Source organism: Eptatretus burgeri, chromosome 13 (assembly GCF_056783735.1).
Source record: "Eptatretus burgeri isolate ZD-2024b chromosome 13, Ebu_testis_v1, whole genome shotgun sequence".
Lineage (NCBI taxonomy): Eukaryota > Metazoa > Chordata > Myxini > Myxiniformes > Myxinidae > Eptatretus > Eptatretus burgeri.
The window spans coordinates 31,530,697-31,554,807 of NC_140973.1; the positions used below are offsets into that span (position 1 = coordinate 31,530,697).

General features: G+C 49.2%; 1 pseudogene across 1 annotated transcript in view; it reads left to right on the forward strand.

Annotated features, from left to right (window-relative positions):
• The first annotated feature begins 4,557 nt into the window (after positions 1–4,557).
• LOC147014186 (uncharacterized) overlaps positions 4,558–24,111 on the forward strand; it is a 170,627-nt pseudogene continuing 151,073 nt past the window's right edge. Inside the window, exon 1 of the transcript XR_015050677.1 lies at positions 4,558–5,130. The product of XR_015050677.1 is annotated as an uncharacterized LOC147014186 (transcript). The remainder of the gene's footprint in view (positions 5,131–24,111) is intronic.

Consider the following 24,111-nt stretch of genomic DNA (forward strand, 5'->3'; position numbering starts at 1 on the left):
CACCTCAGTTGATGACCTTTGGCCTATGTTAACCTTTTGGTCCATGTTGACCTCAAAAATAATTGGCTGGTTGAATTCATTCACATGAACTATAAATCCTCTCTTCAAATTTCAAGTCAATCGGATGAAAATTGAGGGTTTTACAAACCTCACCTAAGTTGTTGACCTTTGGCCTATGATGACCTTTTGGTCCACGTTGACTTCAAAAATAATTGACGAGTTGAATTCAGTGACCAAAAATATAAATCCTATTCAAATTTCAAGTCAATCGGATGAAAATTGAGGATTTTAGAAACACCACCTTAGTTGTTGACCTTTGGCCTATGGTGACCTTTTGACTGCAAAAACAATAGGCTTCTTCCTTATGACAAACTCAATCACGTGGTGAAGTTGCACCACATTGCATCGTCACCACCGCCCGCCCCCGTTTCACCGTCACCACTGCCCACCCCCGTTGCACTGTCATCACCGCCCGCCCCCGTTGCACCGTCACCACTTCCCACCCCCATTGCACCGTCACCACTGCCCACCCCCGCTGCACCGTCACCACTTCCCGCCCCCGTTGCACCGTCACCACTTCCCGCCCCCTTGCACCGTCACCACCGTCCGCCCCCCTTGCACCGTCACCACCGTCCGCCCCCGTTGCACCATCACCACCATCCACCCCCGTTGCACCATCACCACCGTCCACCCCCGTTGCACCATCCACCACCATCCACCCCCGTTGCACCATCACCACCGCCCCCTTGCACCGTCACCACCGTCCGCCCCCGTTTCACCGTCACCACTGCCCACCCCCGTTGCACTGTCACCACCATCCACCCCCGTTGCACCATCACCACCGCCCCCTTGCACCGTCACCACCGTCCGCCCCCGTTTCACCGTCACCACTGCCCACCCCCGTTGCACTGTCACCACCGTCCACCCCCGTTGCACCATCACCACCGTCCATCCCCGTTGCACCGTCACCACCGTCCACCCCCGTTGCACTGTCACCACCGTCCACCCCCGGTGCACCGTCACCGCCGTCCACCCCCTGTTGCACCGTCACCACCGTCCGCCCCCGTTGCACCGTCACCACCGTCCGCCCCCGTTGCACCATCACCACCGTTGCACCGTCACCACCGCCCCCTTGCACCGTCACCACCGTCCGCCCCAGTTGCTCCGTCACCACTTCCCGCCCCCGTTGCACCGTCACCACCGCCCCCTTGCACCGTCTCCACTTCCCGCCCCCGTTGCACCGTCAGCACCGCCCCCTTGCACCGTCACCACCCCCTTGCACCGTCACCTCCCCCTTGCACCGTCACCACCCCCCCTTTGCACTGTCACCACCGTCCGCCCCGTTGCACCGTCACCACTTCCAATATCCTCAGCAACCTCAATCCACAACCGTAACCAACTATTATCTACCAATTTCTCACATTCTGCTACTTGCTGCATATTATCGATGCGTTCCTTCAACCCGGTAATAACCTTCCTCAAGTGGACGATTTCCTCACACTTCCTACAACAACAAGAACCCTCTGCTTCCCCCATTGTTGACGTGGCCCACATTGAGCAACTGTTACATTTTACGTGTTCCTCTTCCTTTCTCCTTCGCTCTCTATTTATAACCTTCTTCACCCCCATACTCCCAAGGCCCCAACTGACTTCACGCTAAACTGATCACGAGGCCTCGCCCCGCTTATTTCAACAAACTAACTCAACCACCCGCTAATATAAAACTGTTATGAACACAACACGAAAATAAGTCCAGTTCCACATCCCCCGACACAAATCTCGATAAAAATATGCAAAACGCTTTTGGACTGGAAACTTAGCTTTAGAGGGCCTGGAAGGAGAGCTCGCCACCCAATCGTCCACGTGCGCCGATCCTTGAACCAGAAGTCTGGAAGTGACCTAAGTGAGTCTGGGGTACAAGGAACATGGCTCCATGGAGATCTGTGACTTTTGGGTCCTTGGGGTATTTTGTGTCTTCAGGGTGATTTGGGTCTTCGGGGTCTTTTGGGACTTTTGAGACTTTGGGGTCTTTTGGATCTTTGGGGTGTTTTGGGACTTTTGTGTCTTCAGGTTATTTTGGGTGTTTAGAGTCTTCATGGTCTTTTTGGGTCTTCGGTGACTTTTTGGATCTTCACGGTCTTTTGGGTCCTCAGGGTCTTCAGGGTCTTTTGGGTCTTCTGGGACTTTTGGGTATTTTAGGACTTTTGGGTGTTTGGGGTCTTCAGGGTCTTTTAGGTCCTCAGTGACTTTTGGGTCTTCAGGGTCTTTTGTGTCTTTGGCGTCTTTTGGGGCTTTGAGGTCTTTTTTTGTTTGTTTTTTTGTATGCCTTGTCGAGGCTTATATGAGAGCTAACACACAGAGCGTACAACAAGGGGGGCATGAGACAAGAAGGGCGGGAGAGGGAAGGACAAAACAGTGGGGAACAGAGACATTAGGAGATCTGTGGAAGGGAGAGGGATGGGGCGGGGAACATGGGGGTATTCAAGATGGACACTACAGGGACTTTCAGGAAGGAAAGCAGGGAATTTGAAGGAGGTGGGTTTGGGGTGGATTAACGGGGGTAGAAAAGATCGAGGATTTGGATGGGGGAAGATAAGAGGTGGTGGTGAACAGCTGTTTTGAAGGCCTGGAGGGAAGAATGGGATTGAACAGAGTGAGGGAGTTTATTCCAAAGGCGGGGAAAAAGAGGAATGTGAGTGTGAAGGTGAGCAGTGATTCATGGTTTTGGTAGTTTTACCAGAAAGGGGTTGTTGGCAGACCTTGAGCGCCCTGCGGAAATATGGTGGGGACAAATCGCAGACAGAGTTAGGGGGGGGCGAGACCGGAGAGGAGACGGTAGAAGACAGAAAGACCACCGACCTGCCTGCAGTGAGAGAGTGAGAGGCCCAAAGACTCAGCCTCATCGTGGGAGATGCCAATGATCCAAAATGCCTTGGTTTCCACAGTGTGAAGCCGAGAAAGGTGGGAGGCAGGAACACCAGCCCAGAGGAGAGAGCAGTACTCCATCAGGCTGCGGACAAAAGCTTTGTATGTGGTCAGGAGCTCAGGTGGGCTGAGGAAGGACTTTGCACGATGTAGGATTCCCAGTCGGCGACTGGCTTTGGAGGCCAGGTTGGAAATGTGGCTTTCCCAGGAAAGATCATGGCAGATAGTGGGACCCAGAATCTTGAAAGAAAGGACTTCTTCTCGAGGATTGTTGAGAAAGTGGATGGGGGGGGGGGGTCCAAACGGTCCTTTTGGAGAGACATAGTGAGAGTGTGAGATTTGTCAGGATTGAAAGACAAGTTCCACGTGTTGGACCAGTTTGTGATTTTACCCAGATCTGCAGAGAGCGAAGAAGCTGCGGCTTGCCTTTTTGAGGGATGACAGATGGTACGGCAGAGGGTGGAGTCCTCAGCAAAGAGATAAAGAGGATTTTCCAGAGAGTCGGAGAGATCGTTGAGGAAAATCAGAAAAAAGAACAGGACACAGAACGCTGCCTTGAGGAACTCCAGCCTGGACAGGAAGTCCTTGAAGGAAGTCTTCTAAAGATGTAAGTGTAACAGATGTAAAAAGATGCAACAGGAAGTCTTCATGGTCTTTTTGGTCCTCAGGGACTTTTGTGTCTTCAGGATCTTCAGGATCTTGGTGAATTAACGTTCAAACAGGACGTGATTAATAGGCATATCGTTTTCAAGGACTGACCTACGGCTTCACGGCTTCACCACCTTACCGCCTTACCATGCTTTTTCGTTGTTATACATGTCGATCCGTCTGATTTCTCGGCAAAATATTTATCTGACTTGCAGCCCACAATGGCTTATTCCATTTGATAAGCTATGCGATCTCTTACATCCATAACCTCAATGCAGACGGAGCAGCAGGAATTCCGTTCATGTCCAATTAAGCGGCATGCTCCGATATGCGTCACCTCCTCGTAGAACCTCACCAAAAGAGCTCAGTTTCGGTCAGGAAAACGAATCCACTTGGTATTAAGTTCACGTCTCGACAGCTCAAAGGCAACCACACTATTAATAACAGCCATTGCATTCTATCGTAATCATCAATCTTGTCTACCTCCTGCTTATTGCGTCAAAGCAAACCCAGGACCCATCGCCGGCCAGTCGGTCCGGCGTCCTTATCTACCAGGCCAGGCCACCTGGGCAATGTTAATTCGCACGGTAAAAGCTTGTTATCCTCTTTGTTTCTTTTGAAAACCTGACAAATGATGAGATGCCAATTTTGGAAAGCCAATGGCACATCTTCCAAATTATGAATTCAAAAAAATGATCAAACAAATGACACACGCAGATATATAAATCAATTAACCCCAAAGTGCTCATTTGCAGCGCTCCAATTACACGTTTGCGGTGAAAACATCCCAGGAATGGGAGATATTTTTAGTTTTCCTCGTATTTTGATACGATCCACGCGGCAAGATTTACTCGGTGATTACATCCCACAGGAGCGAACCTCGGGATCTCCTCGGGCATCATTAAATGCGCAACAGCGCAAAGGCATATCGGTAAACGGCGTAATTTATGATAATGACATGTGTGACGTCATAATCACGGTCTGTTCGACCGGCCTCCATAGTGAGCGCGAGAGGAGGGTTGAACCGATTGATCCGTTGGGTGTTTCGGCTGCAAGCACGTTGCGCTTCATCGCTGCTGTCCGGCATCGCATGACGTTCTGCCTTTTTCTGCTCTCCTTCAGCACCACACCTCGTTGCGATCTCCTCCGGCACCGCCACCATCTGCATCTCGTGTCCCTTGCGTGCCAACCTGCTGTAACTTCATGCTGTGAATGACAATAACTTCCCTCTCGTTCTCGTTCTCTCTCTCTCTCTCTATGACTGCTGCATCTCTCCCGCCCTGAGGTAAAAAGGACGCGCGCCGCCGACGCCATGGATTTCCTTCGCCGGCGCCTCTCGGACAGCGGCTTCACATCGAACCTCTCGAACGGTTTTCTTGGCGAGCCGCCGCCCAAAGCCGACAGTCCAACATCCCGGAGTCCTGGATCGTCGGCCACCGCCTCTTCATTCCTCGGGTCCCTGCGCCGATCTGCGGCCGGATTGCTGGGTGACACCGCCGGCACCGGGGGGCACGGTGCTCGGCTCCTCGTCATTGCTGAACCTGGAACCGAGGATTGGTGAGCATGGGTGTTGGTGAGATTGGGGACAACCGACGGGCACGTGAGGGGGTTAGTGGTTTCGCGGAACGAGAACTCCACTGTCGGCTTCAGCTTTATGAGGTAGACGGAGGAGGATAATCAGCTTGACGACGAGAGGGTTACATCAGGTTGATGAGAGAAGAGGAGGTGATTACGAAAGGGAGATAGATTGCAGGTGTCTCAGGTACTAAGGTAGGGGAAGGGGGATAACGAGGAGAAAGAGTGAAGTGGGGATGTAAGATGAGGTGGCCATGCATATGGGAGATGAAGATCCTGGATGGAAAGGTCATATCAAGAAATTAAGACGCTAATCACAAAATAATTTGAGCCACAAGATGTATGACAATGTTAGGATCTGAAAGGTTGTAAAACTGCCCTTTTTTTTTCCAGACATCGATGATTTCCCCCCCCCTTCTCCACACCCACCCCGACCCACACATCCTCCCCACACACCCACACCACAACACCTTCACCACCACACCCATTTAAAACGTCCAAAAGGACATTCGTCATTCCAAGAGGTTTGTGTCTTTCACCAACTCTCTCTCTCTCTCCATCGAGTGCAGCCTGTGGCTGCTGGTTGCATCATTGGTTGGGACGTGGCTATACCGCTGATGCAGTGCCCCCCTTACCAGTACACTGGTACTCATTTTGCCGACCTCGGAAGGATGACAAGGCTGAGTAAACCTCCTGGTGTCTATTAATTCAGTGGCCAACGGGGCTTGAACTCAGGACCCTAGGATCCCAAGACGCCACCCTAACCACTGCGCCAACACCAGGCTTCTTCACCAACTAAGAGAACATTTGGTTTGCCTGTTTCGTGTTCCCACCTCAACCGATACGGCTGATGATTGTTGGAACCTAGAATAAAATCCCATTTCCTACAGGTATTTCAACAGTTATTAATGTCCTTGTAATAATTTACATTAAAGTACACCGATGTGCACTCATCTTTGTCGATCATATGATATATGTACAAGCTCCTCGACGGGTCTTTGATCAATTGAAACAAAAACCAATACCTGTATGGCTGAACGGGACATTAATGGGATCCGATGCAGATCTGAGCAGCGTGAGGCTCAGATCATAATACCAAGTGTGTATGATTACCTCCACCACCATTATGTTTTCGTTATGGGTGAAGGGTGAAGGACGTTATGTTGTCACCCCTTTCTGTCTGTCTGTTTGTTTGTCAGTTTGTCTGTCTGTTTGTTTGTCAGTTTCTTTGTGTACAGGATATCTCAAAAGGTTGTGGACGGATCCGAGTGAAATTTTGTGTTGACATGTTCGGTGTGTGACAAGGACGAACTGATTAGATTTTAGTGAAGATCCAGATCCGGATCCGGATACTAGAATTTTTAAAGTGATTCTTCACCATTGACAGATCGAGCTAAAACGATATATAGCACGATATCTCAAAAAGTCGTGGACGGATTCGGATGAAACATGGGGGACAGGTTGGGTGTGTGACAACAAAGAATTGATTTGATTTTGGTGAAGATCCGAATCTGGATCTGGATAAGAGAATTATTTAATTTTTAAAGTGATTCTTCACCATTGAGCAATAGTGCCAAAAACGATATTTCAAAAATGTATCGGGCCCGATATGTTCTCGTGGATCAGGCATTACGTGGCAGAGGTATGCGCTCTTCCCAGTGCCCTTCTAGTTGTTTATATTTATCACTTTTCTTAGTCTTCTTTCAACCACAGTTTCAAAAACTTTCAATGCCTGCTGACTTAGTTTAACACTTCTGCAAAATAAACAAAATAAAGATTCTCCCTCCACCTTGAACAATAATTGTACAATAGTGTTATTTGCCTTATCTTCAGGGATCACTCCTTCTGGCTTCTTCACAGACCTTTCCAAACAACTTCGTCATCCACTTGATTCCTCCATCCCCAGCCACCTTGATTATTTCAACTAAGAATCCAGTTGGATCCATTGCCTTTCCTTTCTTTAATATTCTCATAGCTGATACCACTTCCCCTTCACATATCTCAAATTTTGGAGCTTCAACTTCATTACATTCTAGAGTCTAGACCATTCTCACATTCATTTTCTTCATTCAAGAGCTTTTCAAATTAAGTTTACTTTTCACGAGATGTCCATTTTTGTTTTTCAAACAATTAACTTCGACCACATCTCTTCTATCCTTTATTATCACCATGGCTATTTCAAAAGTTATATCTTGCCTTCTAATGTGCTTAAGCTTTTCCCCCATTCTTCATACACTTTGTTCTTTGATATCACTTTCCTTCTTTGTGTTTCCTTCAAATGTTTGTAATCTTCCTGGTATTGATGATGTTTACTCTTTTTCCACTTCTTGTAAGCTTCGTTCTCCTGTTTAAGCACTTATTGGATTCTAATATCCCACCACCATGTTTCTTGTTCCTTTTGTAACCTGCCAGTGGTTATTCCGTAAATATTGCAACCATCATTATTCAAGCATTTTTCATTCGAGTCCACATCCCATCTACTTATATCTTTAGTAGTTACAAAGATGCTCACAGAATCGGAAGCTCACATCGTCCAGAAAGCAGCCTGCAAAAGGTCACAATTCTACGAAAAGGCATTGATGATAGAGCTTTGCAATGCCCATACTTGATTCTGGCTTCACGCAACTCGAACTTCAAAATAAGCAATATGCAGATACTTTTCAGCAAACGGTCTTATCAACAATGCAATGAAGAACAAATTGCACAAAAGACATTTTTTGTTGTTGTTGTTAAAGCGCAACAGTATGCCAGGTAATTCTATCTTGGTCTCCTCCATCCCCTGCTGTGTAATTTGTACCACGTGGGTGTGCGAACATAACAAAGCGACAGATGCATGCTCCCAGACATCTTGAATAAAGTAATGTGTTCTAATTAGCATGTTGGTGCAATTAGGCTGACTAAAATAATAAAATAGCAATTGACAACTTGAATATTTCATCTTACCAAGTAGCACAAGAAATAGAAATATCATGATGCAAGACAGAGAACTTATGTAAATGAGCTATCAAAGTGAAAAGCTCGTGGGAGTAGAATTTTTCGTGAAAATAATTTCATATTTCATGGCAAGAAAACCATATTATTCCTAAAACAAAACCAGCAAAAACATTGAAAATGAGAATGGCACTCAGTAGAGTGCTGTTTGAAATATCGTGCTGTGCAGAACAATATCGATTTTGGCCCTATCTCTCAATGGTGAATAATCACTGTGAAAATTCAATAATTCCCATATCCAGATCTGGATTCGGATATTCACCAAAATATAATCAATTCTTCCTTGCCACACACCCAACTTGTCCAGCAAGTTTTATCCGAATACGTCCCCAACTTTTTGAGATATCATGCTGTATATCATTTTTGGCCCAATAAATTGTGAAGAATCGCTTTAAAAATGATCAGATCCAGAACTTCACCAAAATTGAATCAATTCTTCCTTGCCACACACCCAACCTGTCCACCAAGTTTTATCCGAATCCGTCAACAACTTTTGGAGATATCGTGCTATAATTATGTTAGTTTAGCCCCATCTCTCAATGGTGAAGAATCACTTAAAAAATTATCAGATCCGGATCCAGATTCAGATCTTCACCAACATTGAATCAATTTTTCCTCGTCACACACCTAACGTCCACAAAGATTCATCCAAATCTGTCCCCAACTTTTTGAGATATCATGCTGTGTATCATTTTTGGCCCAATTAATTGTAAAGAATCACTTTTAAAATGATCAGATCCGGATCTTCACCAAAATTGAATCAATTCTTCCTCGTCACACACCTAACGTCCACCAAGTTTCATCCAAATCTGTCCCCAAGGTTTTGAGATATGCTATATATATATAATTTTTGGGCCTATTTCTCAATGGTGAAGAATCACTTCAAAAATGATCAGATCTGGATCCGAATCTGGATCCTCACCAAAATGGAATCAATTCTTCCTGTCACACACCCACCAAGTTTCACCTGAATCTGTCCACAACGTTTTGAGAAATCATGCTATATATCATTTTTGGCCCTATCTCTCAATGGTGAAGAATCACTTGAAAAATTCTAGTTGTCGGATCAGGATCCGGATCTTCACCAAAATCTAATGCGTTCATCCTTGTCACACACCCAACCTGTCCACAAAATATAACCTCCTTCATCTTCGGTGGTGTAGGGAATAAAGTTTTTTTAATGTTGGAAAGATCAACAACAGAAGTAATGATTATATTGAGGTAGTGCCAAGAGAAGTATTCGGCAAAGAAAAGGAAACTATCATATTTTTTTTGACCTCAAGAAAGCATTTGATCCGGTACCTAGAGCAGTTATAGTTATTGAATGAGCTCTCAGAAGGCAGCTCATGCCTGGAAAAATTGTATAAACAGTCATGGGCATGTATATTAAAAAAAAAAAATGGAGAACGATGATAATGACCAACTTAGGATGCACTGAAATGATTGAAATCAAGGTGGAATTATACCTGAGATTTGTTTCATTTGCGAGCGGCTTGCTTGATTCAAAGCGCTCAAGCAAGCACGCCAACAGAACGGAGTGCTCGGCACCCCTGAACAGCATGCCAGTCTCCATGGAAGCAATGCTATTGTGGTACTCGAACCAATGCTCTCTGAGCTGTCGTTTTCAGTTTTACTTGAAACTCTTGTGACAACAACTTCCCCAATGGAATTGTTCATGTTAGCAGCGAGTATAGAGAGTATTATATGATGAGGAAAAGAAATAAATGGGAGTCAGAATGGAGAGCCCCATGCCAAGTTATCTATGGACCTACTAGTGCATTTTGAAGAAAGGGGTTTGCATGTTTGTAGATATGAAAGAATTAGGAAGAAAAGTTGAAGTAACAAAAAAAAGGTATGAACTGCACATTTCAATATCGTCCTCTGTGACGGTGAACTTAAGAAATAGCCACCAATCATTTTGAATCTCACTACGGTGGCCATTTTGCTTACAGAAGGGGGGCGCATTTCCATTAGCAAGAGGCTTGCTTACCATTTGCCAAGCACATCACTTCATTGCTTGCTCTGCTTGTGGCTTGCTTGCAATGCGGTTGATATAGAACAGCTGGCTTGGCAAGCAATAGCAAGCCACTTGCAAATAGAACACACTCCAAGGATCACTTTTAAATCCTCTTCGAGTTGTAGTAGTGATGGAAAAATTGCTGAAAGTGAAAAAGAATCAAAAGATGTTTCAAAAATGGAAAAGTGGTGGTGAATAAGGTGGTGAAGAAGAAGAAATAAAATGAAGTCGACAATGTCCTTGTTCAATATGTGTACAAAGAAGTCAGAAGGAACTTAATTAAACATGGACAGGATTATAGATGGTGGCACAAGAGGTGCAATGGTATCGTAGGAAATTTGGGAACAAAAGCTGAGATTTAAAAATGTAAAAGATGTAATGATCAATCATTTCAAGAAAATTATGAAGAACAAAAATAAATGCTTCTGTGTTCAGAATTTAATTTACAAAATGTCAAAAGTCTATTTTACCTTGGAGACATTATAGAGGCAACAGGAAGAGCAGAATTAACCGTTAGATCAAAAATAAAATCAGCCTGGAATAAGTAGAGACAACTTGATGGTATAATGAAGCAAAGAAACATTCCATGATCTATAAAAAGAAGAAATTTCTAAAAGAAGCAGCTTTATTCATCCATACTAAGAAATGTGTGTGTGTGTGTGTGTGTGTGTGTGTGTGTGTGTGTGTGTGTGTGTGTGTGTGTGTGTGTGTGTGTGTGTGTGTGTGTGTGTGTCCTCCATAACTCCAAAACCATGAAACTTTGCATGCATACTAAGTTCTGAAACAGGAGTTCTCTCCAAGAAAGTGCGTGAGTGAAAAATTGGGTGTTTGTGTGAATTAGAACATCCCTTTTGAAGACAATTAATGGCCTTATTTAATTATATCCTTAATTAGGCGATCCTCTGCCACCTCGCTTTCTGGGGTCTTATCCTGGGTTACCTCGCTGGGGTCTGAAGCCACCATGTTTTTTGGCCTGCTCAACCATGTCCATACTTGGAACAGGCCGCAACAATTTCTTAATGATAGTTTTTTTCACTTTCCTCACTCATATTATCGAATGCCTGTTAATAATAGCTACAAATCACTGGGGTTATTACAATGCTTATAAATGGCCAGAGTCGCCAGCGTTCATGGCTTTGTTTCATTTCCGTACATGCCATAACCTCGAGACTCTCTTAAACTAAGTCGAATTACAAAATTTAAGCTCCAGAATTCAATTTAGCAGCAGTTCTGACTCATAAAAATGTTCATTTATCTAATTCGGACATAACTATCACTTGCCAAGCCAGCTGTCCTTATCAATCACTTAATTGGAGTGCTTACTAGAGTGCTTAAGGTGCTTGCCAAGCACCCTGCAGTCTATGGGGGTACAGTTCGTGTCCCGATCAGTATGTACAGTCGGTAGTTGTTACAAGGTAGAACATGTTCTGATAACGTGTTTTGGCAAAAGTGTGGATTTATTACAACACAAGAACAACAAACAACAACAATGCTATGTCATTCTGCACAAATATTTCACTCACCGCGGACGCTTTTGCCACGCCACATCATTCTGAATGAGTTGTTCGTGCTCCGACTTTCTGAGGGAGTCATTCATGATGAGCACGATCCCGACTGCATGAGAAGTTCTAAAGTGTAGAGGGGGATGGAGAATGTCCTGAAATGTTACAAGGAGGTCTACAAACAGAAAATGAAGGCAGTTACAGAGCCAGTCAAGTCTCCATTATGAAGGTCTTCAAAAAAGACCCAAGATAATAAGCTTCCATTTCATCTTCTGAGCCTTCAACCTCAACTGGACAGCCTGCCATACTCAAGTAAGCCTGCCACAAGAAATATGGATTGTATCCAACCCCAAACATGACACTTATGAAAAAGTACTTCATTTTAATGTTACATGTTTTATTTACACATTGTTTACTGCTTTTTTGCCCCCCCCCACCTTACTCCCCCCTGCTTCCTTGCTCCCCGACCATCCTCGCCTCCCCAGATTCCTCGCTCACCCACCCCTCCTCGGTCTCCGTGTATGTATATGTATATGTATATATATATATATATACTTACTTTGAAATATATAAACAAATTTATATCAGACTAGTGGGGTGTGTTCTTACATTGTGTCAGCATAGGAACTGTGCTTACTCATTGTCTCGGGTCGCTCACCTGCATTTGATTTTTCATTAATTTATTTTCTTTTTTTCATTTATGTATATTTTCATTTACAGATGCTTTCCAATGGTTCTGTGATTTTTTTTCTGGTGTATCGGCTTTGATGTCCGTCAGCACACAAAATTACCTTGCTTCCCAATTGTCTGGGGTTGCATGTACTCGTGTCGTTGCATGCAGTTCCGTGCTCTGCCTGGAACACAGGCGTCATCCCAACTGACTGGAAGAGGGGCCTTGTTGTCCCTCTCTGGAAAGGGAAGGGTGATCGCCAAGACTGCAACAACTCCCGAGGGGTGACGCTGCTCTCAGTGCCGGGCAAGGTCTTTGCTCGGATAATTCTCGATAGGGTTCGCCACCATCTGCTTGAGCACCAGCGTCCAGAGCAGTCAGGCTTTAAACCAAAGAGGTCAACGATTGACCGTATCCTTGCTCTTCGGGTCCTCACCGAACACAGATTAGAGTTTCGGCAGGGGCTGTTTGCAGCCTATGTCGATCTCTGTAAAGCGTTCGATTCAGTGAATCGGGATGCCCTCTGGAGGAGGATTCTTGGTCTTCGTGGGGTGCCACCAAAACTGATCGATTTGATGTCTGAACTATACTCTGGTACTGAGAGGGCTGCGAGATGTGGTGGTACCATCTCTGACTTATTTCCAGTTGTAACTGGAGTTCGTCAGGGGTATGTACTGGCCCCCACACTTTTCAGCACTTGTATGGACTAGATTCTGGGGAGGATGTCAGAGAGATCAAGCTGCAGTGCATCGTTTGGGCATGTCAAGATCTCTGACCTTGATTTCGCAGATGATGCAGTCATATTTGCGGAGACTCTAAATATCCTTTTGGGGGCCCTCGAGGTGCTGAATAAGGAGTCAGAGCTGCTGTGATTACGGGTTTCCTGGGTCAAAACTAAGATCCAGGCTTCCAATGACATCTTGGATGCTGCTTTCCTATCTGTACCTGTTTGTGGTGAGGATGTTGAGCTCACGGAAAGATTCACTTACCTTGGGAGTGATAATCATGTCTCTTGCTGTCAGTGAGCCAGAGGTCAACAGACGTCTGGGTCGGGCCTGGGGAGTCATGGATTCACTGGATCATGGGGTGTGGTGCTGCCGGTACCTGTGCGGGGGACGAAAGTCTGAGTCTTCAGGTCCTTGGTGCTTCCAGCCTTGCTCTATGGATGTGAGACTTGGACTATGACCAGGGATCTGAGACGGAGACTTAATTCCTTTGGTACCAGGTCGCTACGGAGAATCCTTGGCTGTCGCTGGTCGGAATTTGTGTCCAACGAGCTGTTGCCTCAAATGAGATTTGTTACCTGCATAGTCCGTGAGTGTCAGCTGCAGCTGTATAGACATGTGGCTCGTTTTTCTGATGCTAATCCTGCTCACCAGATTCTCTCAGCGAGGTTACCCCGTGAGTGGAGGAGGCCAATGGGCCGACCACGTGCCTCGTGGTTGCAGCAGGTTGATCAGCATCTCAAGGAGATGGGGATGGGCCAGGCATCTACCTGGGGGATGGCCAGATGGATGCCCCTGGGGTACCGGTGGAAAGTGGACGCAGTGACGTGCTGCTCTGGTGCATGATGACCTGACCTGACCTGACCTGACCCATTGTCTCGGGTCACTCACCTGCATTTTTTTCATTTATTTATATTTTCATTTGTGGATGTTGTCCAACAATTCTGTGAAAATCTCTGGTGTACTGGCTTTGATGTCCATCGGCACGCAAAATTTCCGCTTTCTATGTCATCTCGAACGTACTGATCTTTAATATCAATGAGTGAGTCAGTCAGTGGTTATAAAGAGCTTTATAAATTACTAGCGTGGTGTGCTTACACATTGCGTAAGCATACAAACTGTGTTTCCCCATTATTTTGGGTCGCTTAGCTTCATTTGATTTTTTCATTTATATATTTTCATGTATTTTTTTTCATTCATTTACATTTTCATTTTCGGATGCTTTCTAAAGGTTCTGAGATTTTTCCTGGTGTATCGGCTTCAGTGTCTGTCGGCACATAAAATTACTGTACTTCTCCATTGTCTCGGATCGCTCACCTGCATTTTCTTTATTTTTTTCATTTATTTATTTTCCATTTATTTATATTTTCAAGTATGGGTAGTATCCAAAGATTCTGTGATTAAAAAAAATTCGGTGTACTGGCTTCGATGTCCATCGGCACGCAAAATTTCAGCTTTCTGGATCACCTGGAAGGCACCGATCTTTATAATATTAATCAGTGATTCAGTCAGTCAGTGAGTCGGTGATTATATATATATATATATATATATATATATATATATATATATATATATATATATATATATATATATATATATATATATATATATATATATATATATTGTTGTGGTTACCAAATTCGCAAACCACCATTCAGGTCCCTTAGGTGAGGTATCTCGGCAAGTATATGTGTAGTTAGGCCCAAACCCGTTGTCTAGTGGGAATACATGTCATTTATGCGAGCTGCGACTCTTCAGGATAGCCGTTTTTCTTTTACTATCTTTATTTTGGACCAACCGCCATGATCACAACCACAACATCAACCACCGACCACAACCACTGCTTCACCACAACCGCCACGACCTTCCCGTCACACCTCGCAACCGTAGCATCGCCACCGTTCTTGCCCCGCTGTGGGTACCGGTGTTGGACTCGTGCAGGGCGCACGTTGAACAGCGTGTACAAAATCATGGATTTTGTGCTTCAAAAACGGATCAAAAACGACACACGCCCACTTTTTGCCGTCCAATCGGTGAGCGAGGGGCGATTTGGCCCCGCCTCCAGAACGATCGATATATGCAAATTTGTGGATCAAAAAGCCTTCACGCCCACTTTTTCTCGGGCCAATGGGGAGCGAGGTGAAAGGTCAAAGGGAGGGGGTCAAAGGCGAAGCTACGGGGGGATAAAAGGACGGTGTTCGTCAGAGAGAAGAGAGTGGAAGTCTGGAGCCCGAAGCCCGCAGTAGCTGGAGAAGCTGAAGAGAGTCGAACGAGGAGAGCCCAAAGAAGAGTCCAGGGTGGAGAGTCCAGAGGCGGAGAGGCGGCAGCGGCGAAGGCAGACGAGGGGGTGCTCGCGTCGGTGCCAGGAGCTGCACGCCCGAGGGAGGCCGGCAGCGCGACCTGGCCGAGGTGGAGACGCACACCAGGGATAATAAAGATCCTCTATACCCCGAGCATCAGCAACCCCTCCTGTTTCCCCCCGCGCTGAGATAGTGCGACCAAGGGGCCCCTTTTTCCCACCCCCTGCCAGGCACTGTCCGCGAGGCCCGCGGAGTGCGGCGCCATCGTTGCTCCGCTGTCTCATCACCAGACGGGTAGGCGCGACCCGGTCTCGGCCTCAGGCCCGCCTCATTCTTGGGGGTATTTCTTTTCCTTGGTTTTGGGTATGTGTTGTCGGCGCCGTCTGTGAAGTAGAATTGTATAAGTGTTGCCGTGTGCTCGGTAGTCGGTATTAGCTCTGCATTGTTTTCGCTTTTACATTTGCTTTTTGTGTAAATGGAATTGTGTTTTCTTTTTTTGTGTGCTTTTGGTGGAATTGTATTTGTGTGCTTCCCGTGTGCCGCGAATAAATGTGCTTTATTGTTGAACTGTTCTCCCGCTTCGCTTCGTCTTTTCCCCCATTGAACCCTCATCTTGCTTCACGTAAAGGGTTGGTAGTGGGCTGAGTACGCCCGATAATTAATCGAACCGTCGAGGTCGACGATAACACCGCTCGGTTATTCTGATAGTACGGAACGGGTCGCTTAAGTGGCCCGTGTCCGAAGTCGACCTGCGGCGAGGTGCGATCGCCCGGTCTACCCTCCGCGTGGGTACTTAGGTAGGTCGAATTTGGCGAGCAACCCTATCCCACGCGGGGGCTGATTGGCTCGATCGCGGTGAGACCAAAAGGTCCACCCGTGACTGGTTCCCGGCGTTAGTCCGAGAGGGTCACGACTGGATTGTCCGTCCGGTGGGCGACGTGCCGCGATTCGAGTTACGTGGCCGTTCGCACGCCGGCGGGCGCGAAACCGCAACACTGGTGTCAGGTCGTGCGATACAAATTCATCGCCCTCCTCGCGGCACTGGTATTGGAGAGCGGGACAACAGGCTCTCCTGTCTCCAGCGAAATTCACGGGAATCGGTCCAGGGGTGAGAGAAGCGACCCCCGATTCCCTCCAAATTACGAGCGAGCAAATTAACCCTTCACGAGAAGCAAGATGGCGTCTCAAGGCGAGCGGGAGCCGGGGGTATTAGAAATGTATATGTGTAGTAATGTAGAATCCATGGTCCAGGATGGAATCCCCGAGCAGGAAATGTTGATTGTGCAGGAACACGGACTCGCCCAACTGAACCCAGGGCCCGAGGTGGGTGCGGCAGCGGCCGCGGTGAATGACACCTCCCCCCCCCCTCTCCACCAAAACCCTTCCCCAACCCTTGCCGAAACGGCTCAGCTGAGTGCATCCAACATGGCCCAGCTATAGCCATGCTGGCGGCAATGAACGAAAAGATGAATGCGAAAATGATCGAAAAGATGGATGCGAATACACAACAAATGAACAAAAAGATGGATACAAATACAAATGAAATGAAAAACGAAATGAACAAGCAAATGAATGAAGTGAAAACGACGATGGATGCGAATACACAGCAAATAAACGGAATGGAAGCAAACATGAAGGAAGAAATGAAAGAGCTACGGGGTGAGACGCAGAACATGGGCCGATGCCTGCAGGCGGGCATGAAGGCCGTGACAAAGGAAATAATAGTTGAGACAAGGGAGGTAAAGGGTGAAGAGTTGGCAGAGACACGGGAGATAGAAAAAATAGAGGAGAGACTGCATGGTGAGGACGGGGTAAGTGACGCACACACGGAGGTAGTGGAGGATAATGGGGGTGAGCTGGCGGACTGGGTAGAGACCCAGTGCGAGCACCTGGATGGCCTCCTCCAGGAACGAGGGGAGGGAGTATGCCCCCTTGAGGCGAGTCACGACCAGGTGAGTTCGGTCGTGCTTTGCGAGGTTGAGGGGACGGGTGCTGTGGACAGGTGCTTGGAGAGCTTGGGGGGTATAGAGGCCCCGGAGACCCTTGTGGGGACACGAATCCCCAGTGTGGTTGTCCCTGTGTGTGTGGTGCAAGGGGTGAGTGCGTCCCCGTGTGTGGAAGCGACCCCGTGTGTGAGTGGTGTGGTGGCGATGGTGCCAGAGTGCGTGCTTCCCAGCACGCCGGGTGTGGATGGGGCACCGTGTGTGAGTGAGGCCGTGTGTGTGAGTGAAACGGTCCAGTGTGAGTGAGGCACCGCGGGTGAGTGCCCCCGCGTGTGTGGGTGAGGCACGGAGTGTGAGTGAGGCACCGCGGGTTAGTGCCCCGCGTGTGTGGGTGAGGCACCGTGTGTGGAAGAGACCGCGTGTGTGAGTGTCGCCGTGTGTATGGATGAGGCACCGCGGTTAAGTGCCCCCGCGTGTATGAGTGAGGCACGGTGTGTGGATGAGGCACCGCGGGTGAGTGCCCCCGCGTGTGTAAGTAGTATGGTTTGTGTGAGTGGTGAGGCACCTTGCGTGAGTGAACGGCCGTGTGCAAGGTCGCTGTGTGCAAGGGAGACCGTGTGTGCGTGAGCGCGGTATGCGAGGGAGATGTCGGTTGGCATGCGGGAGCACGCAGCCGCGTCTCCCCGGGGTGAGTTTAATGGTGTGGACTGTGTGTGTCGTAACACGCAGGTGTGCGTGGGTTGAATGGAGACGGAGACGGCGACAGAGTAAAGAAAGCCGAGTAGCGGCTGTAGTTGTTTCGGGGACCGTGCCGGGTTCACCCAGCCGCGAGCACGAGGTTCGTGCTGTGCAACGCACGAGACCACCACGTGCTCGCTTGCGAGAGTGAAGTCCCGATCCGGAAACGCACGCGGTGGATTTGCCGATCCCGCGGACGGACAAAGTTTCGGCAGGTAAATGGATTTGACCGGACGGGTTCTCCACGCGATCGTGTGTGTTAAGCTCCAACGGGCAAAGCACATGTGTTCGCGTGGGGAACCCCTCGAGACGTGTGGCTTGTGTTTTTTTTTATGCGCACGGTGACGCCATGGCTGCACGTGGGGTTGGAATTCGGCAGGAGGGGTATCTCTGCCGGATGGTCCCGTCCAAGGAGGGACGAGGAACACGTGCAGCTGCATGACGTCACGGCCAGGTGCAAAGTGCGCGAGCTCTGAGTTGCCGCGCAGGTGCTGCGCATGGAAAAAAAAAAAAAGCAAGCCTCACTTTCGGGTGTACAGGATTCCTGGGCAAGGGGTGAAAGACCCCCTTACCCTGGGCACAGGATGAAAACTAGTTAGGGGGAAGGGTTAGCTTAGTTAGACCGACTTCATGGGGCAGGGGTAAGTCCTCATGGAGTCCGTGGAATGGATTAGGTAGAGGGATTTAGTGAGCTTTAGGTTGGGAAATAAAATGATTGATTTGAGGACATGGACAGACTTGTGGATGTGTAGAGGGGACGTAAGCCAGCTACGTAGTGTTAAAAGGAACGTGCGACTAGTTTAAGGGACGACGTGGGGGCACGAGGTAGTTAGGGGAGGGAGTTAGAAGGATGGCAGAGTTCAGCGGTGAGTGTGTTGAAGAGGTGAGGCGAGTACGTGTACAGGGTGAGTGAGTGAGCCCAGCGGGTCAGTGTGAGTGGAGTGAATGGGGAATGCATGGTGCGATGAGTGATTGGGGGGAGGAGTGACTCCCGCCCAAGGGACCCCGGGGTCAGAGTAAAGTGAGTTAGGGGGTTAGTCAAATTGAAAAATGGAGGTCGTTTTGTTGTTGGTGGGAAAGTAGGCTCGAGACCCATTTGGAGGGGTGCAGGAGCCCTGTTGACGGGCTTGGGAGCGTGGCTGCGAAAGGTGAGTATCGCTGAGTGGGTACCCGGGCACCAGGCTAGTCGGCCGCGGTAGGCCATGGGTCCATGGGGGGCCGGGATAGAGTAGTGGGCACGGGTGCGCCTGCTTGGTGCGGGGCCCGGGGCGCCATTAGCCGCGTGGGCAGTGTTGTGGGCACGGGTGACCCTCGGAAAGGGGCCCGGGAGGCCGGCCTGCCACGTGTGCGTTTCAGGGGAGGTGCCATGGGGGCACTCCCGGTGTTAGGGAGCTGGTAGGCTCGGAGGCAGTGTAGTGCCCGGGGGTGCCATAGCGGGAGATTCGGCAGAGGGTCGTGCCTGCCAAAGGGAGCCACGTGTCCCAGCCAGGAGACCGTGTGAGGGCACGGAGAGAAAATTGGGGGCGAGGCCCGAAATTGTGAGGACACCAACACAGGCGACGGGAATCTGGGTTGTTAGAACCAATAGTTTAAGCGAGAGGCGCTTGTTGAAAGCCCCGGGGAAGTTTAACAGTTAAATGGTTAGGTAGATTAGGTGATGTACCCCTCCGCACCATCCATCCCCTCGCTCTCGTTGTGGGCCGCTGGACCCACTTTGGGGTTAGATCGCCGAACTCTGGGGAGGCCATTCTGAGGCTTCGTTGGGCCTCGACACAGGGACGTTAGCTCTCCCTTATTCCCCTCCGGGAAGGGAACGTAGGGGTTGGGAGTAGGCTAGGTGACAGGATAGGTTAGCCGAACAAGGACGATAAAAAGGGGTTAGGGGACGATTTATAGTGGGGAAGTAAAAATAAAAACAACAGAAAAAAAATTAAGTTGGGGCTAAATTGGGGTTTGACAAATTAAGGGAGTGGGTATGTACAGTGACAGGCAAAGGCGATAGGTTGGGAGGGAGACAGGTAGGCTAGGTCCGAGCCCGCCTTCCAAGTGGCCAGCACCACCGCACTCCTCCACCAACCTCCACTGAAAGGCGGAGGCCGGCCAACTTCATCGGCAGCTGTTGTTTTGCTGCAAGGCCTGTGCCATCGGCTGGCCGTGTTTTGCTTCAAGGCCTGTGCCAGCCAGTTCATCTGCCAGCTGTGTTTGCCTGCAAACGGTCTTCTTCTGCGGGCTGTGTTTGCCTGCAGCGGCCTTCTTCTGCGGGCTATGTTTGCCTGCTGCCTTTGCCATGCCATGCCCACTGCCCCTGTTCACCAGCCCCCATTCAATTTTTGCTTTGCCCCCCCTGTTCATTTCCATGTGCGCCAGGATCAAGGCAACAGTTTGCAAGCTGCAAGAACTGCCCTGTTGGCAGCTACAACACGGGCCCGCAGTGGCGGCCCCGTGCACCGTGTTTGTGTCCATGCATCCATTCGTTGTGCTCATTGCGTGTGCCGCTTGAGCTGGCACGGAGACTACGATTGTGCCGCCCATGCACCGTTGTGGTTCACTGCGTTCAGTTCAAAAGGGAAGGCCTTGGACTGCGTGTGAGCAGCCAGCCACGTTCCCTGTCACCTGCATTGTTTTGAGCCAGAGACTGCATGCGGGCAGCCTGGCTCCCTGCTAACTGCTTTTCTTTGCAGAGTTCAGTGATCCTGGGCCATGGTTTAGTGTAAAATTTGTAAGTTAAGGTTAAGATGTACTGTAAATATGAGTACGCCCTGGCATGTCTGTCTAAGCGCCGGCAATTTTATTTAAGTCGTCCGTGTGAGTGAGTTTGTTTAGGTAGTTACGCAGCCCTCAGGTTATTTATTTTGGGGACACGAATACCATGAATGTGTCGCACTCAGGGATCCGTAGGTAAAATGTACTAGGGGAAAACTACACATGATGGCACACGAAAATTGTGAGACGACTCGGGACTGAGTCTGTAAAAAGGGGAGGGGGTAGTGTTGTGGTTACCAAATTCGCAAACCACCATTCAGGTCCCTTAGGTGAGGTATCTCGGCAAGTATATGTGTAGTTAGGCCCAAACCCGTTGTCTAGTGGGAATACATGTCATTTATGTATGAGCTGCGAGCTCTTCAGGATAGCCGTTTTTCTTTTACTATCTTTATTTTGGACCAACCGCCATGATCACAACCACAACATCAACCACCGACCACAACCACCGCTTCACCACAACCGCCCACGACCTTCCCGTCACCTACCGCAACCGTAGCATCGCCACCGTTCTTGCCCCGCTGTGGGTACCGGTGTTGGACTCGTGCAGGGCGCACGTTGAACAGCGTGTACAAAATCATGGATTTTGTGCTTCAAAAACGGATCAAAACGACACACGCCCACTTTTTGCCGTCCAATCGGTGAGCGAGGGCGATTTGGCCCCGCCTCCAGAACGATCGATATATGCAAATTTTGTGGATCAAAAAGCCTTCACGCCCACTTTTTCTCGGGCCAATGGGGAGCGAGGTGAAAGGTCAAAGGGAGGGTCAAAGGCGAAGCTACGTGGTTAGGGGAGATAAAGGATGGTGTTCGTCAGAGAGAAGAGAGTGGAAGTCTGGAGCCCGAAGCCCGCAGTAGCTGGAGAAGCTGAAGAGCGTCGAACGAGGAGAGCCCAAATAAGAGTCCAGGGTGGAGAGTCCAGGAGGCGGAGAGGCGGCAGCGGCGAAGGCAGACGAGGGGTGCTCGCGTCGGTGCCAGGAGCTGCACGCCCGAGGGAGGCCGGCAGCGCGACCTGGCCGAGGTGGAGACGCACACCAGGGATAATAAAGATCTCCTCTATACCCGAGCATCAGCAACCCCCTCCTGTTTCCCCCCGCGCTGAGAATGAGTGCGACCAAGGGGGGCCCCTTTTACCCCCTGCCAGGCACTGTCCGCTGTAGGCCCGCGGGAGTGCGGCGCCATCGCCGCTCCGCGCGTCTCATCACCAGACGGAGTAGGCGCGACCCGGTCTCGGCCTCAGGCCCGCCTGGCCATTCTTGGGGGTATTTCTTTTCCTTGGTTTTGGGTATGTGTTGTCGGCGCCGTCTGTGAAGTAGAATTGTATAAGTGTTGCCGTGTGCTCTCGGTAGTCGGTATTAGCTCTGCATTGTTTTCGCTTTTACATTTGCTTTTTGTGTAAATGGAATTGTGTTTTCTTTTTTGTGTGCTTTTCGGTGGAATTGTATTTGTGTGCTTCCGTGTGCCGCGAATAAATGTGCTTTATTGTTGAACTGTTCTCCCGCTTCGCTTCGTCTTTTCCCCCATTGAACCCTCATCTTGCTTCACGTAAAGTGGTTGGTAGTGGGCTGAGTACGCCCGGATAATTAATCGAACCGTCGAGGTCGACGATAACACCGCTCGGTTATTCTGATAGTGAAATCGGGAACAGGGTCGCTTTAAGTGGCCCGTGTGTCCGAAGTCGACCTGCGGCGAGTGCGATCGCCCGGTCTACCCTCCGCGTGGGTACTTAGGTAGGTCGAATTTGGCGCAGCAAACGCCCTATCACCGCACGCGGGGGCTGATTGGCTCGATCGCGGTGAGACCGAAAGGTCCACCCGTGACTGGTTCCCGGCGTTAGTCCGAGAGGGTCACGACTGGATTGTCCGTCCGGTGGGCGACGTGCCGCGATTCGAGTTACGTGGCCGTCGCACGCCGGCGGGCGCGAAAACCGCAACAATATATATATATATATATATATATATATATATATATATATATATATATATATATATATATATTGTTGTGGTTGACGAAATTCACAAACCACCATTCAGGTCCTTTAGGTGAGATATCTCCGTAAGTATATGTGTAGTTAGGCCCAAACCCGTTGTCTAGAGGGAATAAATGTCATTCAGTCGGGCTGCCACTCTTTTTAGATAGCTGTTTTTCTTTTACTATCTTTATTTTGGACCAGCCGCCATTACTACCACCCCAACCACGTCTCAACAGTCATAACACAAACAACCACCAACCACAACGCCGCTTCACCACAACCGCCACGACCTTTACCGTCACAACTCGCCATACCATCGCATCACCGTCATTCCCCACGCCACTTGTGGGCGCCGATGCTGGACTGCGTGCAGGGCGCGCACCGAGCAGCGTGTTCAAAAACATCACGGACTTTCCGCAGAAAAACGGATCAAAAACGACTCACGCCCACTTTTGTTCCGTCCAATCGGTGAGCGAGGGGCGCACTTGGCCCCGCCTCCAGGAGACGTTGGAGGGCGGTCGCTATATGCAAATTCATGGATCAAAAAGCATTCACGCCGCACTTTTCCATCGGGCCAATGGGGGAGCGAGGTGAAGGGTCGGAGGCAGAGGAGTCAAGGGTAAAGAGCCGAAGCCCACGGGAGCACATAAAAACGACTGCGTTCGTCAGTCGAGTTGGCAGGGTTCGCAGTTGGGAGTTCGCGGGCCAGTGAAGAGTTGGGGACGAGTCAAGAGAGGAGACGGAGAGGGCGATCGGACGAAGCTGTGAGAGGCGGCGGCGGCGAAGGCGGTTGAGGGGGCTGCTCGCGTCGGATTCGGGGAACTGCGGAGAGGGAGAGGCCGGCGGCGCGACCGAGGTGCGTGGTGGAGACGCTGCGTCGCGGGACCCGAGAGATTTTGTGAAATCCTCCTTTCCCCGAGCATCAGCAACCCCTCCTGTTTCCCCCCCGCGCTGAGATAGTGCGACAAGGGGGCTCCCCTTCCCACCCCTACCAGACACTGTCCGCGAGGCCCGCGGGCGGAGTTGAGGCACCACCGCTGCTCCGCGTCTCATCATCAGGACGGGTAGGCCCGACACGGTCTCGGCCCTGGTGCCCGCCTCACTCCCCTCATCCTGGAGGGTGGTTCTTCTTTTCTTTTGCTTTGGGAATATGTGTTGTCGGCGCCGTCTGTGAAGTAAAAATTGTATAAGTGTTGCCGAGTGCCCACGGTAGTCGGATAGATCTGTATTGTTGCATTTTGCTTTTTGTCTTCTTCTTTGGTACATGTGCTTTTGGTGGAATGGTAAATGTGTGCTTTCCGTTCATCGCGAGAAATAAATGTGCTTATTGTTGAACTGTTTTCCT